At 41.1% G+C, this 19,930-nt stretch overlaps 1 protein-coding gene across 1 annotated transcript in view; it reads right to left on the bottom strand.

Moving 5' to 3' along the window:
* Positions 1-19,930, bottom strand: part of TLL1 (tolloid like 1) — a 414,583-nt gene that overhangs the window by 265,076 nt on the left and 129,577 nt on the right.

The following is a 19,930-nucleotide window of genomic DNA, read 5'->3' as shown; positions in this document are numbered from 1 at the left end:
GGACCAGCACCCATCTCTCGCCCTCCTTCTGCCAGCTTGTGGGCTCAATGTTTCAATCCCCACCCCTCTCACTACAGCAGTGCAGTTATCCTCCTCGGTGGCGTAGCAGGGGTGAGTGGCGCCCCCTTTACTGCCCTCTTCTCCGCACCCCTGCAGTGTGCTTCTTCCCCATACCTTTTTATCTTTGGCACGAGCAGCCACGAACTTGCTGCTTGCATCGGCTTCAGTGCTCTCTCTGATGTCACCTCCTAGGTGCGGGTCACGGAAATGACATCAGAGAGAGCGCCAAAGTCGACAAGCGCATCATGTCCGTGAGTGCACGTGCTGAAGTTAAAAAGGTATGGGGGTAAGAGAAGGGGTATTTGTGTGGCAGGGGGAGGAGTGGGAAGGGGGACAGACAGCAGGAGGGGGCCAGTGCCCGATGAAGACTACGCTCTGGGCAGACTCCCCCCCCCAAACCCTTACTACACCAGCCGGCTCCAGAGCACTCTAATTTGTCTCCCCTCCCCCCTTCCCAACACAACTTCCTGTTTCATCAGGAGTGGAATAGTATATTTTGATCAAAATTTATCAACTTATAGTCAAGCATATTTGGTAAATGCTTTGCTTCATAAAATTTGCTGTTGACATATTTATTCATAATTTGAGGATGGCCAAAGGGATTCCAAGGAGCAGGACTAAAAGGTATGTAGTTGTTATATGTATAACTTCATGTATGTAAATTAAATATAGTAGAATATGATATATATATCGTACTTTTTTGGTCCATAAGACACACTTTTTTCCTAAAAAAAGTGGGTGGCAATGTCTGTGCATCTTATAGATCGAATATACCACCCTCCCCCCGGTATCTTTAAATTCTGGTGATCCAGTGGTGTATCGGCAGGAGCGAGCTTTCCATGCTCCTGCCCCTCCCTCGCTGGATGGCTGCCTCCTCATTATCTCAGGGCCAGTGTCGCACAAGGTAGGAGTGAACTTTTCGTGTTTCCCTGAATGGCTGCAGTCAGTTTTTGTGAGTCCTTGAAAGCTCGCTCCTACCGATATACCGCTGAACTACAAGAATTTAAAGGTGGGGGCTGGTACTGCCTACCACTTAGACCTGCCCTGTCCCGGAAAGCTCGCTCCTGCTGGACCACAAGAATTTAAAGGTACCACCTACCACTTAGACCTGCCCCACCACTTAGACCTGCCCTGTACCCTGTCCTGGCCTACCACTAGACCACCAGAGAGGGTGCAGGAAAGGGAGGAGGGACAGGGTGCAGAGCCTGGCAAGGAGTGTGGGGTTGGGTGCAGAACCTAGCAGGGAGTGAGGGGGGCTGGGTGCAGAGCCTGCTATATATTAGTACACAATTTGGTTCAAGAACTGATGGCAGTCATTCAGGAAGCGGCGCAAGGCCAGACTGGATCGTGAAAAGCTCGCTCCAGTTTTGTGTGCTGCTGGCCCTGAGATAATGAGGTGGGAGGAGCAGGAGCATGGAAAGCTTGCTCCTGCCGATACACCACTGGACCACCAGAATTTAAAGGTACCGGGGGGGAGTGGTGGCATAGAGAATGGGTGAAGAACAGGTGGGGATTGTGCCCTTACAATTAATGCAAAGGAAATTACTGCATGTAAACGGTCCACAAGGCAGATAAAGAGGCATAGTTATCACCAGCAGAATTGATGCAATTAACTACATCACAGTTTCTACATTTCAGTTAATGCTCCATAAATAAATTTTATCTGCAATAACTCAATGACAAAATATAGGAACATCCAAAGGCAGTAACAAGAAAGCTTATTAAATTAATTTTAATCTTTAACTTGTACCAACTACAAAATCCAATGGCATTTTGTAAATAGGTCTCAAGTATACTGTATATACATGGTAAACCCTGACAGTGTATACTAATGAAAGTATTATTTAAGAAAGCTGTACAGATGGAAATAAAAGTATGAATGGTTTCTTGAAATGTTTTATTTAAAATTTGATATACCGTTTTAATGTTAAAACTCTTAAAATCCTGGGGAAGACATCAAATAACGAGACTACTGATTTACAAGATACAAATTGGATTAGGGGGGAAGTAGTTTCAAGTTTATTATGTAATTTGATTAATCGCCTATTCCAAATTCTAAGCGATGTACAAGTCAGTAAAAATGCACAGTTAAAGGGAACATACGTAACTAACAAAGGGACTAAGTACAATTTATAATAGAAAAGAAGGAACGTAAAAGGTCAACACACTAGGAATGGGATATGTTCTTCCTTCTATCTGTGATCTAGCATCTACTTGTCATATGCATCTTTAAAAAGGAAGGTCTTTAAGTTATTCTCGAAGGTGAGAAGGAAGAGAATTCCATATTGTTGGGGCAGTAACCAGGAAAAAAAATTTCCTTGTTGTGTCATAGACTAAGTGCTGCAGGGTTGGGACCACCAGAAGGTTCTGGGTACTGAATCTTAGTGTTCTGGTTAGGCAGTGTGGAATAAGAAGTCTATCCTGGAGTATTTTGAAGATAAGTAGTGAAATTTTATATGTGACCGGGAGCCAATGTGATTTTATAAGCAGGGGGGTAACATGATCAAATTTTCAGCGGAACACCCTCACACATAGAGATATCATTTCTACCAACAGAAAAAGAATCAGTTGCAGTAGATAGAACCTGGTCCCATTTCTCACCTATAGAATGGGCAGAGTTCAACAATCTTTATAATAAATTCAACCATGCAGCCTGTGACCTCAACCATTGCCCTCCATACCTACTGAAAAACTCAAGCATATTATTCCGATCCCTACTTCTACAATGGATATACTCATCATTACTAGAGGGTTATTTCCCACAAGAACTCAGCAAAATCATAATAACTCCGATATTAAAGGACCCTAAAGGAGCAAAAGACCAACCTTCCAATTACAGACCCATTGCCTCAATCCCATTGTACATCAAGCTGATGGAAGGTCTCGTAGCAAAAACTTTAGCCTCTTACCTAGAGAATCACAACATACTCCACCCCACACAATTGGGATTCAGAGCCAAATACAGCACGGAGACATTACTAGGAACACTAATGGACACTGCAAGACAACACCTTTGTACAGGCAAGAAAATCATGCTGATACAACTAGACCTTTCTGAAGCCTTCGACTTGGTAGACCACGACATGCTTCTACAAACTTTCAACTCAATAGGAATCTCAGACAAGGTACTTGCATGGTTCAAAGGATTCCTGCAATCAAGAACTTACAGAGTTAAAACAATGCAAGAAAAATTTGAACCATGGTCTAACCCCTGCGGAGTTCCCCAAGGATCACCCCTATCACCCACACTATTCAATATATACATAGCCTCCCTCAGCTACTACCTAGATAATCATGGCATAAGTTCATACAGCTATGCAGATGACATCACTATTCTCCTGCCCTTCGAACAACCAGAACCCGTCATGCATAATACACAAAACTCTAACATAATACACAAAACTCTAAAATCAGTTCAAATTTGGATGTCAGAGCACAAATTAAAACTTAACCCTGACAAAACAAATTTCATCCTACTAGAAAACAATAAAACTCCAACATTAACTAATCTTGTAATAAACTTAATCTCATACCCAATACACTAAAATTGCTAGGAATCACAATTGACAGAGGCTGCACCATGCAACCCCAAATTAACAAAATAATAAAGGCATCGTTCATGACCATGAGAAATCTAAGAAAAATCCGAACATTCTTCGAAAAGAAACAATTCCTACTATTAGTACAATCTCTTATCCTTGGGATGGTAGACTACTGCAATATACTATACCTACCTTGTCCCGCGACCATGATGAAGCAATTGCAGACAATACAGAATACAGCCCTGAGACTTGTATATTTCCTAAAAAAATATGATCATATCACAGAGGCATACCATGACTCGCACTGGCTTCCAATAGAAGCGAGAGTACACTTCAAATTCTACTGCTTACTTTACAAGGCTCTCAATGGAGAGGGCCCAACCTACTGGAATAGCCGACTAAATCAATCCTCCTCAATCAGACACAGAAGATCCCACTCACTTTTCTCTCACCCATCATCCAAAGATGTCAAACGAAAAAAACTTTATGACAACCTAATAGCCTCCAAAGCAGCTAAACTGGACAGAAAAATCACTACTCTGTTATCTTCGACTTCAGACTACAAAGCCTTCAGGAGAGATATTAAAACCATACTCTTCAAAAAACACATAAAACCTATCCAGCACAACCAATCCCAACCAAATATCTAACACTCTACTTACCCTTAGATCTCTCTAATACTCTTTTATCTATCAAATGTTATCTATAACCCATAATTTCACCCTATTCTTATCTCCTAAAGACCTCCACTTCCCTTTGGTAACTCTTTACCCAATGTTTATTACCTTAAAAAATTCTATGTCATCGCTTATTCTATTCCTTTTAATTTGAATGTAATTCTTGTTTTTAGTTTGAATGTAATCCGCCTTGAACCGCAAGGTAATGGCGGAATAGAAATCACTAATGTAATGTAATGTAATTATATATTAATTTTACAGCTGTGTTTTGAATAAGTTGAAGTCTTCTTATTTCTTATTTCCTGATACAGGAAATTATAGTAGTCAATGTGAGATATTACCAAAGAGTGTAGTAAGATATTGAGAGAAGAGGGTTCTAGTGGACTCATTATTGATCTGATTATTCTGAGTTTGTAAAAACTTTTCCTGACCACTGCGCTTATCTATTGGTGAAAGGATAATTCATCATCAATGATTGCTCCAAGAATCTTAGTATTATTAGTGAAGTGAAGAGGGGTAGACGAGATAGATGGAGGAAACAAGGGTTTTGTCGGGGTTGAAAAAAAGCATGTTTGTAGTTAGCCATTTAGTGATCATTTCTAATTTGTTATTAATATTTAGAATATCCTGAGGATCGTTTGGGTCTATAGTGTTGATTAACTGAATATCATCGGCTTAACTGAATACAGTAAAACCAATTGATTGTGCAATTGTAAGAAGAGGGGAGGTGAAAATATTAAAAAGTAGGGGAGATAGAATGGAGCCCTGTGGTATACCATATTCTAATTTGATTGATTCTGAAACTGTAAGGTTAGTGTGCACTGTGAATGAACAGCCAGAAAAGAAGGATATAAACCAGTCCAAAGCTGTGTCAGTTATTCCAATTGAGAGCAATCTGCATATTAGAAGTTGGTGATCGACTGTGTCAAACGCTGCTGAAAGGTCGAGAGAAACAAGTAGTATGATTTTCCTTAAGAAGTTGGGAATAGAGGTGGTAAGCCCTATTAATGCATGTTCGGTAGAATATTGCTTCCGGAAGCCTGTTTGATTAGGGTGGAGAACATTTGTTTTTTCAACAAAGTCAATGAGCTGATTAAATAAAGTTTTTTCTGTGAGTTTTGCTATGAATGGGAGGTTGGATATTGGGCGATAATTGGAACAATCAGATGCTAATGTAGAAGGTTAGTGCCTGCCAACTCTGTCTACAACAGATATATGCAGTGACGGCCTATGGCTATCACAGTACTGTCTGTTTAAAAGCAATGAGAAATTGCTCTAAAGGCCTGAGGAACAGAGGATCAGGCATAAGAATCAAATCTGTGTCTGCTTAATGTGGCACATTGTCGTGCCACCAAACCACCAGGCGGGCCCCCTATATTTTCTTTTCTAAACAGATTTACAGAGGTACGTGGAGGGAAGGGAGAGCGTGAGTGTGGAGTGGGGGGCAGGAAGGAGCGTGGGGAGCACAGAAGGAACATGGGGGAGGGGGACACAGGAGCAGTGGGGGGAGAGGAGGGCATGGGGGATGCCACCGCCCCTGGCACCTCCTGCCCTCGCTATGCCACTGGGGGGTGGAGTCATAATCCTTCTATGGTACAATCAAAGCGGTTTACATATTCTATGCAGTTACTTGCTCTGTCCCTAGTGGGCTCATAATCTAAGCTTTTATACCTGGGGCAATAGAGGGTTAATTGACTTGATTAGAGTCACAAGGAGTTGAAATAGAAACTGAACCCAATTCCCCAGATTCTCAGCCCTCTGCACCAATGATTAGGCCATTCCTCCACAGGATAAATAAGTAATACACACCTTTCTCACATACTTAGACAGCCCATAAACACATTACATTCAAATTGTGGAAAGTGAAGTATATGCCAGGGGCTGAAATACTTGTTGTTCTCCCATCTCTGCAGCCTGTTAACTTGCAAATTCAATAGCACAGTACAGTAGAAACAACTAATATGTATCTTCAAATAAAGTCTAAGAAAGTAAAAAAATTGACAATATTAAATTCACATTGCTGGAAATACAGGATGGGCCAAAATAAGTATAAAATAAAAGGAATTGACCCCACAGAGTTTTTTTGGTTTTCCCAAAATAAGTATACAATATTTATTTATTATTTCTTTTTTATTGTACAGGTATTGAATATACTGAACAATAACCAAGTAAAAGCAAAACAGTGTAACTGATACAAAAAACTTCACACGAATGTTATTGGTGACACCGGTAAAATTAAAAAGAAAAAATGAAAAAGAAATCATGAATAAATACTGTAGAGTACACCTACTTTGGGCCCACCCTGTACTTTGCTACCAAGGACAGCTCAGCGAGATGGTCGGGTTGATTTGTGTCACCAGGAGCCAAGGATAACATGTGCACTTACAGTGCGTTCCACTCTCATGCCACATTTAGAAAGCTAATGTGTGAGTCATCAGCATAGCAAAGAGCAAAGTAGCAGTGCAATGAAAGAATGCACCTGGCAAATAGTTTCCAATTCAGCCCATAAACACATTACATTCAAATTGTGGAAAGTGAAGTATATGCCAGGGGCTGAAATACTTGTTGTTCTCCCATCTCTGCAGCCTGTTAACTTGCAAATTCCTCTGCCTGTTCTTGCACACAACTGGCCAGAGCCACCTCGCACCAGTGCTGTTCACTCGAGGCAAGATAAATCCATTTCGCACACTGCATTTCGTTCAAAATGCCAGCAATAACCTCCAGCCAAACAGAACAAGTGACTGTCTAAAGAACCCCATGCCTCTTTTTAGAGATACTCTCTAACCCACTAGACATATTAATGTCATGAATTACTTACCTGCACTTAAAAATGGAAACAGTGTTTTACATATTACTTGCAGATTTCTCTTGCTTTCCTCTGTTAGTCTTATTCTTATATTTCGTTTCTGTTTTGTTCTGATAAAAATGTTGTTGGGGCAACATTCAAAATCAAACTACGTGATCAGAATCACATAAATGTGGGGTTTTTTTCCCACAACAATGACTGATATATGGAAATGCAGAGCAAAGAAAAGGGTACAAACCCCAAGGAGAAGCAACAAAAACCATGCAAGTGGGGATGGAACTGTACACATCAACCAGAGATAAAATCAAGAAATGGAACATTTATTAAGGAACCAATAAAACAATCTCTAACATATATTAAATTCAGTCTTTGTTGTAGACCCGACACGGTCCGTGTTTCGGCATTGGAGCCTGCCTCATGGGTGCAAGAGACATCCAGCAGATGGCACTCTTATAATATCGATGATTAATTCTGACGGTAGAATGGGCACAATCTTAAAAAAATAAGTCCCTCTCAGGAATAAAGCTGTGGTTCAAACTCCTTAATAAATGTCCATTTCTTGATTTTATCTCTGGTTGATGTGTACAGTTCCATCCCCATTTGCACTGTTTTTGATACATGGGAGTGACATGGGGAAAGAAAGTTGTTACACTCTAGCTTGTACTTATATCTGATCTACTTATGGTTGTAATGGATCTGTGATCTATAGTTGTTTATCTTATTTACTATAGTGTTTTGTGATCCAAGGTATTATTATCTGATCTATGATCTATAGTGGTTTATCATATTAACTGTAATTGTATCTAATTTTGGATGTTATTTTGTAAACCTCTTTGAATTGATGGCCCAGTCATTACAAACGGTATAGAAATGAACTTTAATGGGGGAGGCCTGTAGGGGAGGCATTGGATCAGGGGGATGTTCTTGGGAAGGAACTGGAGAACATGGTCTTTAATGGGAGAGGCCTGTAAGGGAGGGATTGGATCAGGGGGGATGTTCTTCGGAAGGAACTGGGGGACATGGATTTGGCCAGAAGAAAGATCAGAGAGATGTGCCACAGCATTGTAGGAGCTTACTGTGTTGTTTTTTTTGGCCTGCAGCTGTGCTACCAAAGTGCCAGTAGTACAGCTGCCCTTAATGCCACCTCTTGAGGCATCAAGTGCATCCACGTGTTAGCTTTTGTACAATTGTCATAGCAATCCATACCTGTGCTCCTTACCTGTCACACTCAAGACCTGTCCCCAACTGCATTAAGCAGCAAGTAAGGGCCTTTCTTCTTTTTTTTTTTACCTATACTTTCTGTTTTAACCTCTAATAGCACTTACCTTAGGTCTATGTTAACAGCTACCATGCAGTAATACCCATGCAAGCTGCTTAACTCAGTTTAGTAAAAATACCCGTAGACACCTATGCATCGCCATAAAATGGGCACAAAATTAGAACATTCCTGCCCAATTAATCTAGGCCAAACAAAATAACTTAGGATATAAGTGGTATATAAAAAATAAAATAAAAGGCAAGAGAGATGTCCTAATCAACCAATGTGTAAAATTTATTGTGAGAACGTCCCAACAAGGATCCAAGTTTCGGAATCAAACAATGCCTTCATCAGGGGACACTAAAACTTGCTTGATAGCCAAAGAATTAGCGGTACTCGTAGCTGGAGACTTTCAGCAGTAAAGCCAAAGTGAAAGCAGCTACAAAATTACCCTCCAGCAAATAATGATAAGCATAGTAGTTATCTACTTTATCTTTATAAAGCAGCTGTGTCTTTTAATATCGATCCCAACCTTTCTATTCCATTTGTCCGACAATATCACCAACCGAAAATTATTTATTTTTTTGGAATGACAGAGAGAGTGTTTCATAGAATTTTTCTACATTATTTAATTCCGAGTCCTTAGGACCGAGTTGGTTGTGCGCCACAGGTGACCTTGATATACCTTCAGTTCTTTCATTCACCAATTCTAGTGCTTTTGTGAAGGGCAGTATAACAAAACCTGAATAAACATAAAAATAAACATAGTGGTCAACCTTGGGCATGCTATTCGAAAAGACCACGTGTTCATTCTCCAACTACAGCTTCCTGAGAACAGGTCAAGGTAACCGTTTGTAGGAACCTATATAGATTTTAGCACAATATGAATAAATAGTATTGGGGAACGAGATCAAATTTTTTTTTTTTTTTTTTTTGCATCTTTCAAAGAGAAAGAAAAAATGAGTTGGATGTCTCTGACTAAGCTCTCCACATATTTTCCAAGAGGCTCTTTCAAGCCTTTTTATTATGAATAAAGTGGATTTGAATCCCACGTTCATGAAAGATATATAACTATTTGTCAGAAGGAAGTGTACCCATGCTTTTTATAGGTATCTGCTCTAGAGTTGATATTTTTCTTACACAGCTCAGCAGGCCATCTGTTTGATATGCGTGGCTGATAAAAGTAACTGAAGCTGTTCAATATGTTGAATTAATACATCTAAAATTAGTTTACAGGATGAACTGTACTGTGCCTGCCAGTTGCTATCTGCATGGCTTCCTTCTCAACTAAATTCAATAAATAGTGTAAAAACTCAAAAACAAAATAAAGGCCAACAGTAGAAAGAAAGAAAAGCGTGCTCTCTCTCAGAGACGAAGACTATTAATCTCAAGTGCCCAAAGTTTACAACCAGAGCATATCGTGATTATAAAACTTATATATGGGCTATCATTGATAGTTGTCTTATTTTCTCTGTGAGCTATGATGTAAATTATTTTTCTTATAAATTTTATTTTCTTATAAAGCTGTGAACTATCATAAAAATATTTATAGCTCAATCACGCAATGCTATTGTTACTGTTTGCTGTAAATAACTTAGCTCGGGTTGAGAGTTATCCCCGGCTTCCATCCCCTCTCTGAGAGTGAGCACGCTTTTCTTTCTTTCTACTGTTGGCCTTTATTTTTTTTTTTTTTTGAGTTCCTTCTCAACTAGCCTGCATAGAGAACAATGTCTGCTCCCCTTCCTTCCAAATTCTCATTGCTCAAAAGAAAAACCTGTCTTATCAACTACATTTTTTGAATTCATTTTTGGTGTCTCAGGTACTTTAAGATTTGAGCTAAATTTATATATTGTGTTGATTTCCACACAGTTCTAATTAACCAACCAACACATACCCTTTTACAAAACCGCGCAAGAGGTTTTAAGCACCAGCCAGTGCACTGCTCCGACATTCATAGGAACTCTATGACCATCGGCGCAGTGCATATCATTCAACGCGCTGGTTGTCGCTAAAAACCTCTCGCATGGTTTTGTAAAAGGGGGCGTAATTCATTTATTTAGAAAATTATAATCAGTCAGGCAGTTGACAAACAACATGGAAATTAAGGTCTCCTTTTACAAAGCCATGGTAGCGATTCTCCCATGGCAAATGCACTGAAACCCACTGGAATTGAATGGGCTTCGATGCTTTTGCCGCAGAGTAATTGCTACCTTGGCTTCATAAAAGAAGCCCCACGTTTTAAACATATACACATTTCTAAAACAATTAAAAAAACAAAAATATTACACATGAAAAAAAAAAACAAGGACTGTATATTACAAAATGAATAACATAAAGGTTATTATCTTAGAAGCACTATCCATGTTTTAGACATTCATAAACTGGAACTTAGATGCCAAATTATGGCCTTCTTTTACCAAGACGATTACCATGGCTGCTCGTGATAATTGCACTCAATCCCACTGGGAATTAATGGGCTTCAGTGTTATTGCCACGTGGCAGCCACTAGCATGGCTTTGTAAATGGGGAGGAATATGGGCCGAATGATCTCAAAATCCCCATCCCCAAGAGTTCTGGCCCTGTTCAATTCCTGCAAGTTCTGCCTTAACCACATAAGCCCCGAACACTTATGATTTCAAAGAGTTTGAGGCTTCTGTAGATGAGGACAAAGCTTGCAGGGATGGGGCAGGTCCAGAAGCAGAGCTCAAGGGGATGGGATAGAGCGATCCCACATGGATGGGGAAAATATGGTCCCATGTCATTCTCTAGAGCATATTATGGACATGGATGTCCCCTCATCTGCAATGGGGAATGAACATCCATATTGTTAGCCTACCTAAGTCTCGTCCCAAATATGCCCAGACCACTTCCCCAAAATGATAAAGGGGATGGAACTCCTCTCGTATGAGGAAAGACTAAAAAGGTTAGGGCTTTTCAGCTTGGGAGAGAAGGCTAAGGGGAGATATGATTGAAGTCTACAAAATCCTGAGTGGAGCAGAACGGGTACAAGTGGTTCAATTTGTCACTTCATCAAAAATTACAAAGACTAGGGGACACAGGGAAATACTTTTAAAACCAATAGGAGAAAATGTGTTTTGACTCAGAGAATAGTTAAGCTCTGGAACGCATTGCCAGAGGTTGTGGTAAGAGTGGATAGCATAGCTGGTTTTAAGAAAGATTTGGACAAGTTCCTGGAGGAAAAGTTCATAGTCTGTTATTGAGAAAGACATGGAGGAAGCCACTGCTTGCCCTGGATCGGTAGCATGGAATATTGCTACTCTTTGGGTTTTTGCCAGGTACTAGTGACCTGGATTGGCCACTGTGAGAATGGGCTACTGGGCTTGATGGACCATTGTTCTGATCCAGTAAGGCTATTCTTATGTTCTTATGTAAAAGATTCAACACTCATAGGAATTCTATGAGCATCAGAGCTTTTACTGCAGCAGCCATGGCTTTATAAAGCAGGGGAGTTAATTAATTCACTAGTTTTTCCCATCTCTAAATCATTTATAAGTATGTTAAAATGCAGCAGGCCCAGCACAGACTCCTGGGGATCCTCACTATCCATTGAGAATATTGACCATTTAAACTTACTTTCTGTTTTCTATCCTTTAACCAGTCCATACTCCACAATTGAACATTGCCTACTACCCATGACTCTCTAATTTTCTCAGGAATCATTCATGAGGTACTCTGTCAAATGCCTTTTGAAAAATCCAGATACACAATATCCTTTATCCTCATATTTATACACCTCTTCAAAGAAATGTAGTAGATCGGTAAGACAAGATTTCTCTTGACTAAATTCACGTAGGCTTTGTTTCATTAATCCATGCCTATGTATATGCTCTGTAATTTTGTTCTTTATAATAGGCTCTACATTTTGCATAGCAATGATGTCAAGCTCACCAATTTCCCAGATAACTTCTGGAGCCTTTTAAAAAAAATATGATGTTGCATTGACCACCCTCTAATCTTCCGGTAGCATTACTGGCTGAAAAGCTGATTTCCAAATGCCACATTGTTACCCATTAATAAGGTTCGTCTCACCACTCTTAAAGAAAGTTCATTGGCTCTTTGTGGCACATAGGATAAGTCTGTTAGTACATAAAACAATTAACACAAAAACACCTGAATTTATACACAATCTATTAATACCATATGCACCGTTGCACGAACTTCAATCTATAGATCAGCAATTATTAACCGTACCTTCTTTTAAAATAATCAGTACAAGACACTTGGAAATCTTCTCTGTCAGAGCTCCTCAGCTGTGGAATGCTCTGCCTCCTGGATTAAGGGAAGAAAAATACTGGACCACTTCAAAGGGAAACTGAAAAGCCACCTGTTCAAAGATGCCTTCTCAATATAACCTCAAATTTACTTAATGCACTTATCCAATAATAAAGATTCTCCTTAAATGTTCTTGAATGTTTTTCTATCCTTTAACGATTGTAGTTCCTCCCTGCCTACCCTTCATGTTCCAGTATGTCCAATTAGTTTGGATTTATATCCATACAGTTTTAGCATTGTATAGTTTTTATTTCTGTATTTTGCCTAGAAATCTTTGAATGGGCGATTATATCAAATTTTAATAAAACTTGAAAACTTGGAAGTGATGGTAAAGGAGCCAGATTGCAATGATCATTGGATAGTTCTATTACACATTTTTAATTTACATCATGTTGAAAGGATCAGGAAGGACTGGACCATTGAAACATAACAAATTTTTCCTGTTGGGAATATTTAAAAAAACACAACACAATAAGAAACAATTTGGAAAAGGATATCCAGTTGATTGAAGGGAAAGATAGGACAAGCTGATGTAGATCGTGGTACTGGGTAATTGCTTCTGGGCTAGGCTACAGCAATGGAGAAAGAAATCACCAGATGCGAGAGGGAAGAGATGCATTTGCAAGCAAGATTAGTTCAAATGCAGCACTATACTTGTGAGGGCTTCAATGATTTTTCCCAGACAAAATGCCATGACTTCGATTGGCAGCAAGACTTTGACACAGCTATTTGAGCATGGCATAATTCCTAACAATTATGCATCTGTGCTAACAATAGCAGTCTCGATGTGATGTTATCAAGAAAATAGCTGCTGTGTTTATATTATGGTTCAGTGTTGTTTATCTATCGTAACATTTCTACTAAAGCTGCCATTGATAAACAGTGTTGTATAGCAACTAAGTATGCCTATGGCCTGTCCGCCCTGAATAGGCCGGCTCTTTCTATTAGAAGCTAAGAAGTTGGGCCGGTGTCAGGTCAAAAGCGCGCCGGGACAAAGGCGCGAGCAGACAACTGAGCGCAGCGCGGAGGCGCGCGCCGAAGAAAAAGACTGTTTTTAGGGGCTACGACAGGGGTGTGGGGGGGGGAACCCCCCCACTTTACTTTATACAGATCGCGCCACGTTGTGGGGGCGTTGTGTGGGGTTTGGGGGGTTGTAACCCCCCACATTTTAGTGAAAACTTAACTTTTTCCCTGTTTTTAGGGAAAAAGTTACGTTTTCACTAAAATGTGGGGGGTTACAACCCCCCACAATGCCGCCGCGATCTGTATTAAGTAAAGTGGGGGGGCTCCCCAGCAAAGAACTCCGTCGCAGCCCTTAAAAACAGTCTTTTTCTTCGGTGCGCACCTTTGTCTTCCGCGTTACTGTCTATGAACCAGTTGGGCCTGCCTAGTACCTGGATGGGACACCACATGGGAATACCAGGTGCTGTAAACTGGGGGGCCCTATGTTGGGCAGCAGCAATATAGTGGGGCCACATACTGCACATAGAAGGCAATAGCAAACTACTCCTGTACTCTGCGGTGAAACATCACACAGCAGATTCCTCACTAGTAAAAGGGGCCCTAAGTAAATGTAACTAATTGCTGTACTTAAGTAAAATTTTGTTAGTTTTACTTGTAAAGAAGTATAGGATGATATTTGGTACTTTTACTGAAGTAATAATTACGCTAATTTTCACCAGTTGTATTTGATGCTTGCAGTAAAAAGTAAAAGCAGAAGCATGATGTAAATGACAATTCCTCAGTTAACCAAATCAAACAGCAAAACCTGGAATAGGGTTCTGATGTTGCAAACCACATCACACAAACAATGGATCACTTCATCTTAAATTTTGCCGTTCAGTGAATATAGCTTCTGTTCAGGGTTCCTTATCTGTTCTTGTATACCTTGTTATACATGCTTTTGTGTTTTTTTTGTTTAGTTGACTTATGGTTGTTTGTATTCCACCACTGTTAATAAAGTACACTTCCCCCTCCCCATTCGCGGTTCCTGCACTCGCGGTTTCATATAATCGCAATTTTTTTCTGGGGAGGGGGAAAATAAAAAAAACAGTCTTCATATAAAAAAAAATCCATCTTTTTTTCCTCCCTGCCACCTTCTCGGCCTTACCTGGTGGTCTAGAGGGCTTTCGGGGCAGGAGCGATCTTCCTACGCTCCTGCACCGTGCAGATCGCCATGAGGAAATGGCTGCTGGGAGTTCCCGTAGTCTCTCGAGACTACGTCGGGAACTCCCTACAGCCATTTCCTGATGGCGATCTGCACGGGGCAGGAGCGTAGGAAGATCGCTCCTGCCCCGAAAGCCCTCTAGACCACCAGGTAAGGCCGGGAAGGCAGCAGGGAGGTGGGGGTGCGTCAGAGCCGGATAATCGCAGTTTTTCGGCATTCGCGGTCCGGCTCTGCCCGAATCCCCTGCGAATGACGAGGGAGAAGTGTATATAAAAAAAAAAAGAATGGTGGGGTTGCCTGTATAGGAAGAACTGACTACTGGTCTCAAGCAAACAACAGTGATGAGTTAGGTCACTTTGAAGTGGGGATAAAGCTGAAGTTGTTAGCAATTCTTGGTGAACAGATACGTCTCTAGTCATCCCAAGGAAATGTTCCATTGCGGTGATTATCCACTGGGTTGATAGTCTTTAGAGAGGACACCCTGCTTGTCTGTCCCCACGACTGAAAGGATATCCAAACAGTTTGTCATCAAATGAAAAATTGTTAGAATGATGATGACAATGAAGATGAAGACGTAAGTGATGAATTAGACCACACCGCATCTAATGTAGATAGTGACAATGATGATAATGAAGTATTCTTTGCTATAGGGAAGTGTTTCAGATAGAGATTCTCTAAAGACTCAATCAAAAGAATTCCTATGAACATCGGAGCAGTTACCGCCTCTGCCAGCGCTAAAACCCACGCTACGCGCTAGTAAAAGAGGGGGTATATTAGGCAATAACTTTTTAAATTTTAACCCAGCAGAGGCACTTCTTATGTTTTTAAGTAATTTTTTAAAAGTGTTCTTTACTATACTTGTACTTAAGTATTAAAAAATACAATTATTTTTACTTTAAGTACTTTGACCACGTACTTTGAACAACAGTGTTGAATAAGCTACAAATTATTGAAAAGTCTTGGAATAGTGATAATAGCCATTTGCTTCTATATTATCCTTGTTTGTCCAACAAAAACTCTCATGGTTTACTGAAGAAAAAGAGAACCATTTTCATACATACAACAGCATAGTTTTGCAAGTCCTTCAGCCTCTGCCCTGCAGATTTACCATAATCATATAAAATGATAGAAGATCTGTTCAAGTCCAGGCATTTTCTTAAACTGTCAAAACTGATTTTAGGCAGCTTGGACAATACTAGGTTCTGTTCTATAGTTGATACGTTTCTGTATATAATTTTATTCCACACTTTCCTATTTTATAGAATAGCAAAAGCAGTATTTGACCAGATATTTCTCAGTTGCAGTAATGAAGAGTCAAATGAGGCCACTTGAATAGTGATGTACCTGATTCTACACTAGTATATTTACCACAAGAAATGTTACATGATCGAGACGTTCAAGTATTTCACGGGCCGCATCGTGGCAGAGGAGGATATCTTCTTTTTCAAGAGGGCATCCATGGAAAATCAGAGGCGGGAAACTGCGCGGTGACACCAGGAAATTATTTTTCACTGAAAGGGTGGTTGATCGCTGGAATGGTCTTCCACTTCAGGTGATTGAGGCCAGCAGCGTGCCTGATTTTAAGGCCAAAGATCGACACGTGGGATCTATTCACAGGGTAAAGGTAGGGGAGGGTCATTAAGGTGGGCAGACTGGATGGGCCTTGGCCCTTATCTGCCGTCTATTTCTATGTTTCTATGTTTAATGTGCCTTGAGAGATGGCAGGTATCCAGCACACCACATTGCCATCACAACAGCAGTATAGGACACTTTTAAGAAGGCACGTTAGGGCCTTAATGTGCGCTAGCCTCTACCGCCTCCTCTTGAACAGGCGGTAGTTTTTCGGCTAGCGCGCGCTAATCCGGTGCGTGCGTTAAAAACGCTAGCGCACCTTCGTAAAAGGAGCCCTTAAAGTTTTTGCATTGCTACTAGTAAATGTTGAAGACGGGCACTGGACAACAACGGGAACAAAATTTTCCTCATCCCCCCATCGGAACTCATTTTCCCGTCCCATCCCAAGCAAGTTCTTGTCCTGTCTCTGCCCCATTCCTGCAAGCTCTGTCCTCATCTGCCCAAGCCTCAAACACTTTAAAATGATAAGTATTCAAGACTTGTGCGGTCAAGGCAGAGCTTACAGGAATGGGGCAAGGACAGGGACAGCAACAGCAACAAAACTCACGGGGACAGGGCAGGGAAACTGAGTTCCCGTGGGGACGGGAAAAATTTGTCCCCGTGTCATTCTCTGAGTTGTGCTGCCCCCTCTCCCTGCCCTGCTGATGAGCCTGTTGAAATGAATCAGTGTGGCACTGAAAAAGGTAAGCATTCCTTACATTGAGTCTCTGAGGATCCTATTCACTTGGTTGTAATAACATTTTCAGTATTCACAAGTTTTGTGTGTTGTTTATAATTACTTTGAAATTTTATCAAGGGCAAAATTATTATTTCCTGGACAAAAAGTGAAGAATACCATGGTCATGCTAATGTATGTAAGAACATAAGAATAGCCCTACTGGATCAGACCAATGGTCCATCTTGCCCAGTATCCTGCCTTCATGTCACAAGTACCTGGCAAATAGTAGCAGCATTCCATGCCACCGATCCAGGGCAAGCAGTGGTTTCTCCCATGTCTGTCTCAATGAGTGTAAGCTACACATCAAGAGTATATAGCTAACTTTCCCTTGAGAGTATCAACCAGCTAAGGTGGCTGATGAAGCTACTGGTGTATCATGTATAGGAACAGCAAGGTTGGATAAATAGTCCCCAACCCCCAACAGAAAACCTCCTAATAGTCAATGAGATACTGTAGCATCTCCAGTCTTCTCCAGTACCCTCTTAGATGCTGTATCAGGTCAGTAGCCACCCGGAGAGTTCCCACTTGGACAATTTCCATCTACTCCATGATCTACTATATGTGTTTATGACTGATAATATGATTGTTCATATGGATTTTATATTTGGTTGTTAATAAAATGGGTTTGAAGACCAGGCATACTCTGCGCTCTTCTATTGGACCTTGTGGTTAGTTATGCAGAGGTGATCGTCTCCTTCTTTGGCTGCTAAAATTTAGGCATGGCCATTTACACATATGACCTGGCATAAATGCCTACGCCTTAATTGTGCATGGATCGAGTATATTCTGTAACAGTGCGCCTTTTTGGAAAGCCCACAATACACTCATGCCCCTCGTCTACCCAGGCCCTCTTTTGAGATCCAGACAATAGAATTTATATGCACTACTCTATAGAGTTATGCACATAAATTATACTTAGTGACAAGTTACTTACACAGATTGGCTTGTTAACAAAGTTGTACGCACAAGTCAGAGTACATACAGATTTGCATGTGCAACTTTAGTCACAGTATATAAAATCTGGGGGAAAGAACATATGAGCTGTCAAACTAGTATTAATGAAAATGTTCTCCAAACCAAGTTTGTACTGTATTTCTTCACCAAGGAAAATGATATTAAGTGACAGTAATGTCAAATAAACAGATGGTGAATAGAAACTTCTTAGATTCAGATAGATGCAAATCTGTAATACATAGTAGTTTTGTCCGTATATGGATATTTCACTTTTCTCCACTTCCCTGAATCATTCAAAAGTCTCACAGTACACTTGATTAGCAAACAACCTTTTTGAAATCCTTGCTCAGCTAGAATTTTTTTTTTTTTTAGATTAATGTCACGCCAGACTCCCTTGAGAAAAGTAGTGGGTTTACTCTTTTGATGTCCAAAGCAAGAATCTATTACTCTGAAAGCAAGTTTAAAAACTGCTATCTGATTGGTTTTTGCTAAGAGAAAATCAATTTAACCTACTTGTTTTTAATCCTTCTTCTGTCTCTCTGGAGAGACACATCATCTATCATTGTTTTACGTTTTTATGGACTGATGCTAGCTTAAAAAAATATACTAATGTGGCATAGTGGAGAGGGTTGAGAAAGAGACGCTGAACAGATAGCAATGTTACTTACCGTAACAGTTGTTATCCAGGGACAGCAGGCAGCTATTCTCACTAGTGGGTGATGTCATCAGACAGAGCCCCGGTACGGACGTCTCACAAGCACGTGTTGCTTGTAGAAACTTAAAAGTTTCTAGATGCCCGCACCGCGCATGCGCCGGTGCCTTCCCGCCCGGAGGTCCGGGCGTGTCTCCTCAGTTCAGGTAGCTAGCCTGAGAAGCCAACCCAGGGGAGGTGGGTGGGACGTGAGAATAGCTGCCTGCTGTCCCTGGATAACAACTGTTACGGTAAGTAACATTGCTTTATCCCAGGACAAGCAGGCAGGTATTCTCACTAGTGGGTGACCTCCAAGCTAACCTCAGTGGGATGGAGGGGGAGTTGGCGACTTAAGAGAATAAATTTTTCAATACTGTTTGGCCAAACTGTCCATCCCGTCTGGAGAGAGTATCCAGACAATAATGTGAGGTGAATGTGTGAACCGAGGACCAGGTGGCAGCCTTACAAATTTCCTCGATTGGTGTTGATCTGAGGAATGCTACTGAGGCTGCCATTGCTCTGACCTTATGGGCTGTGACCTTACAAGGAAGTGATAATCCAGCCTGGGCATAGCAGAAAGAGATACAAGCCGCCATCCAATTAGAGATGGTGCGCTTTGATACGGGTCTTCCCAACTTATTAGGGTCGAAGGAGACAAAAAGTTGAGGAGTGGTTCTGTGTGGCTTGGTGCGATCCAGGTAGAAAGCCAACGCACGTTTACAGTCTAGCGTGTGAAGGGCCGATTCTCCGTGGTGAGAATGGGGCTTAGGGAAGAATACTGGAAGTACAATGGATTGGTTGAGATGAAATTCTGAGACCACCTTAGGCAGGAATTTCGGGTGAGTGCGGAGGACCACCTTGTCGTGATGGAATACTGTGAATGGTGGATCCGCCATCAATGCCTGGAGTTCGCTGACTCTGCGAGCGGACGTAAGGGCTACCAGGAAAAGCACTTTCCAGGTGAGATACTTAAGAGGGGCCCTGTTGAGTGGTTCAAACGGGGGCTTCATGAGACGGGAAAGGACTACATTGAGGTCCCAAACTACTGGGGGTGGTTTGAGAGGAGGGTTAACATGGAAGAGTCCTTTCATAAATCTGGCGACCACCGGATGGGCCGAGAGGGGTTTCCCTT

This window comes from Geotrypetes seraphini, chromosome 1 (genome assembly GCF_902459505.1).
Source record: "Geotrypetes seraphini chromosome 1, aGeoSer1.1, whole genome shotgun sequence".
Lineage (NCBI taxonomy): Eukaryota > Metazoa > Chordata > Amphibia > Gymnophiona > Dermophiidae > Geotrypetes > Geotrypetes seraphini.
The sequence above is the reverse complement of the archived record's forward strand: the minus strand, read 5'-3'. Positions and strand labels throughout refer to the sequence as shown.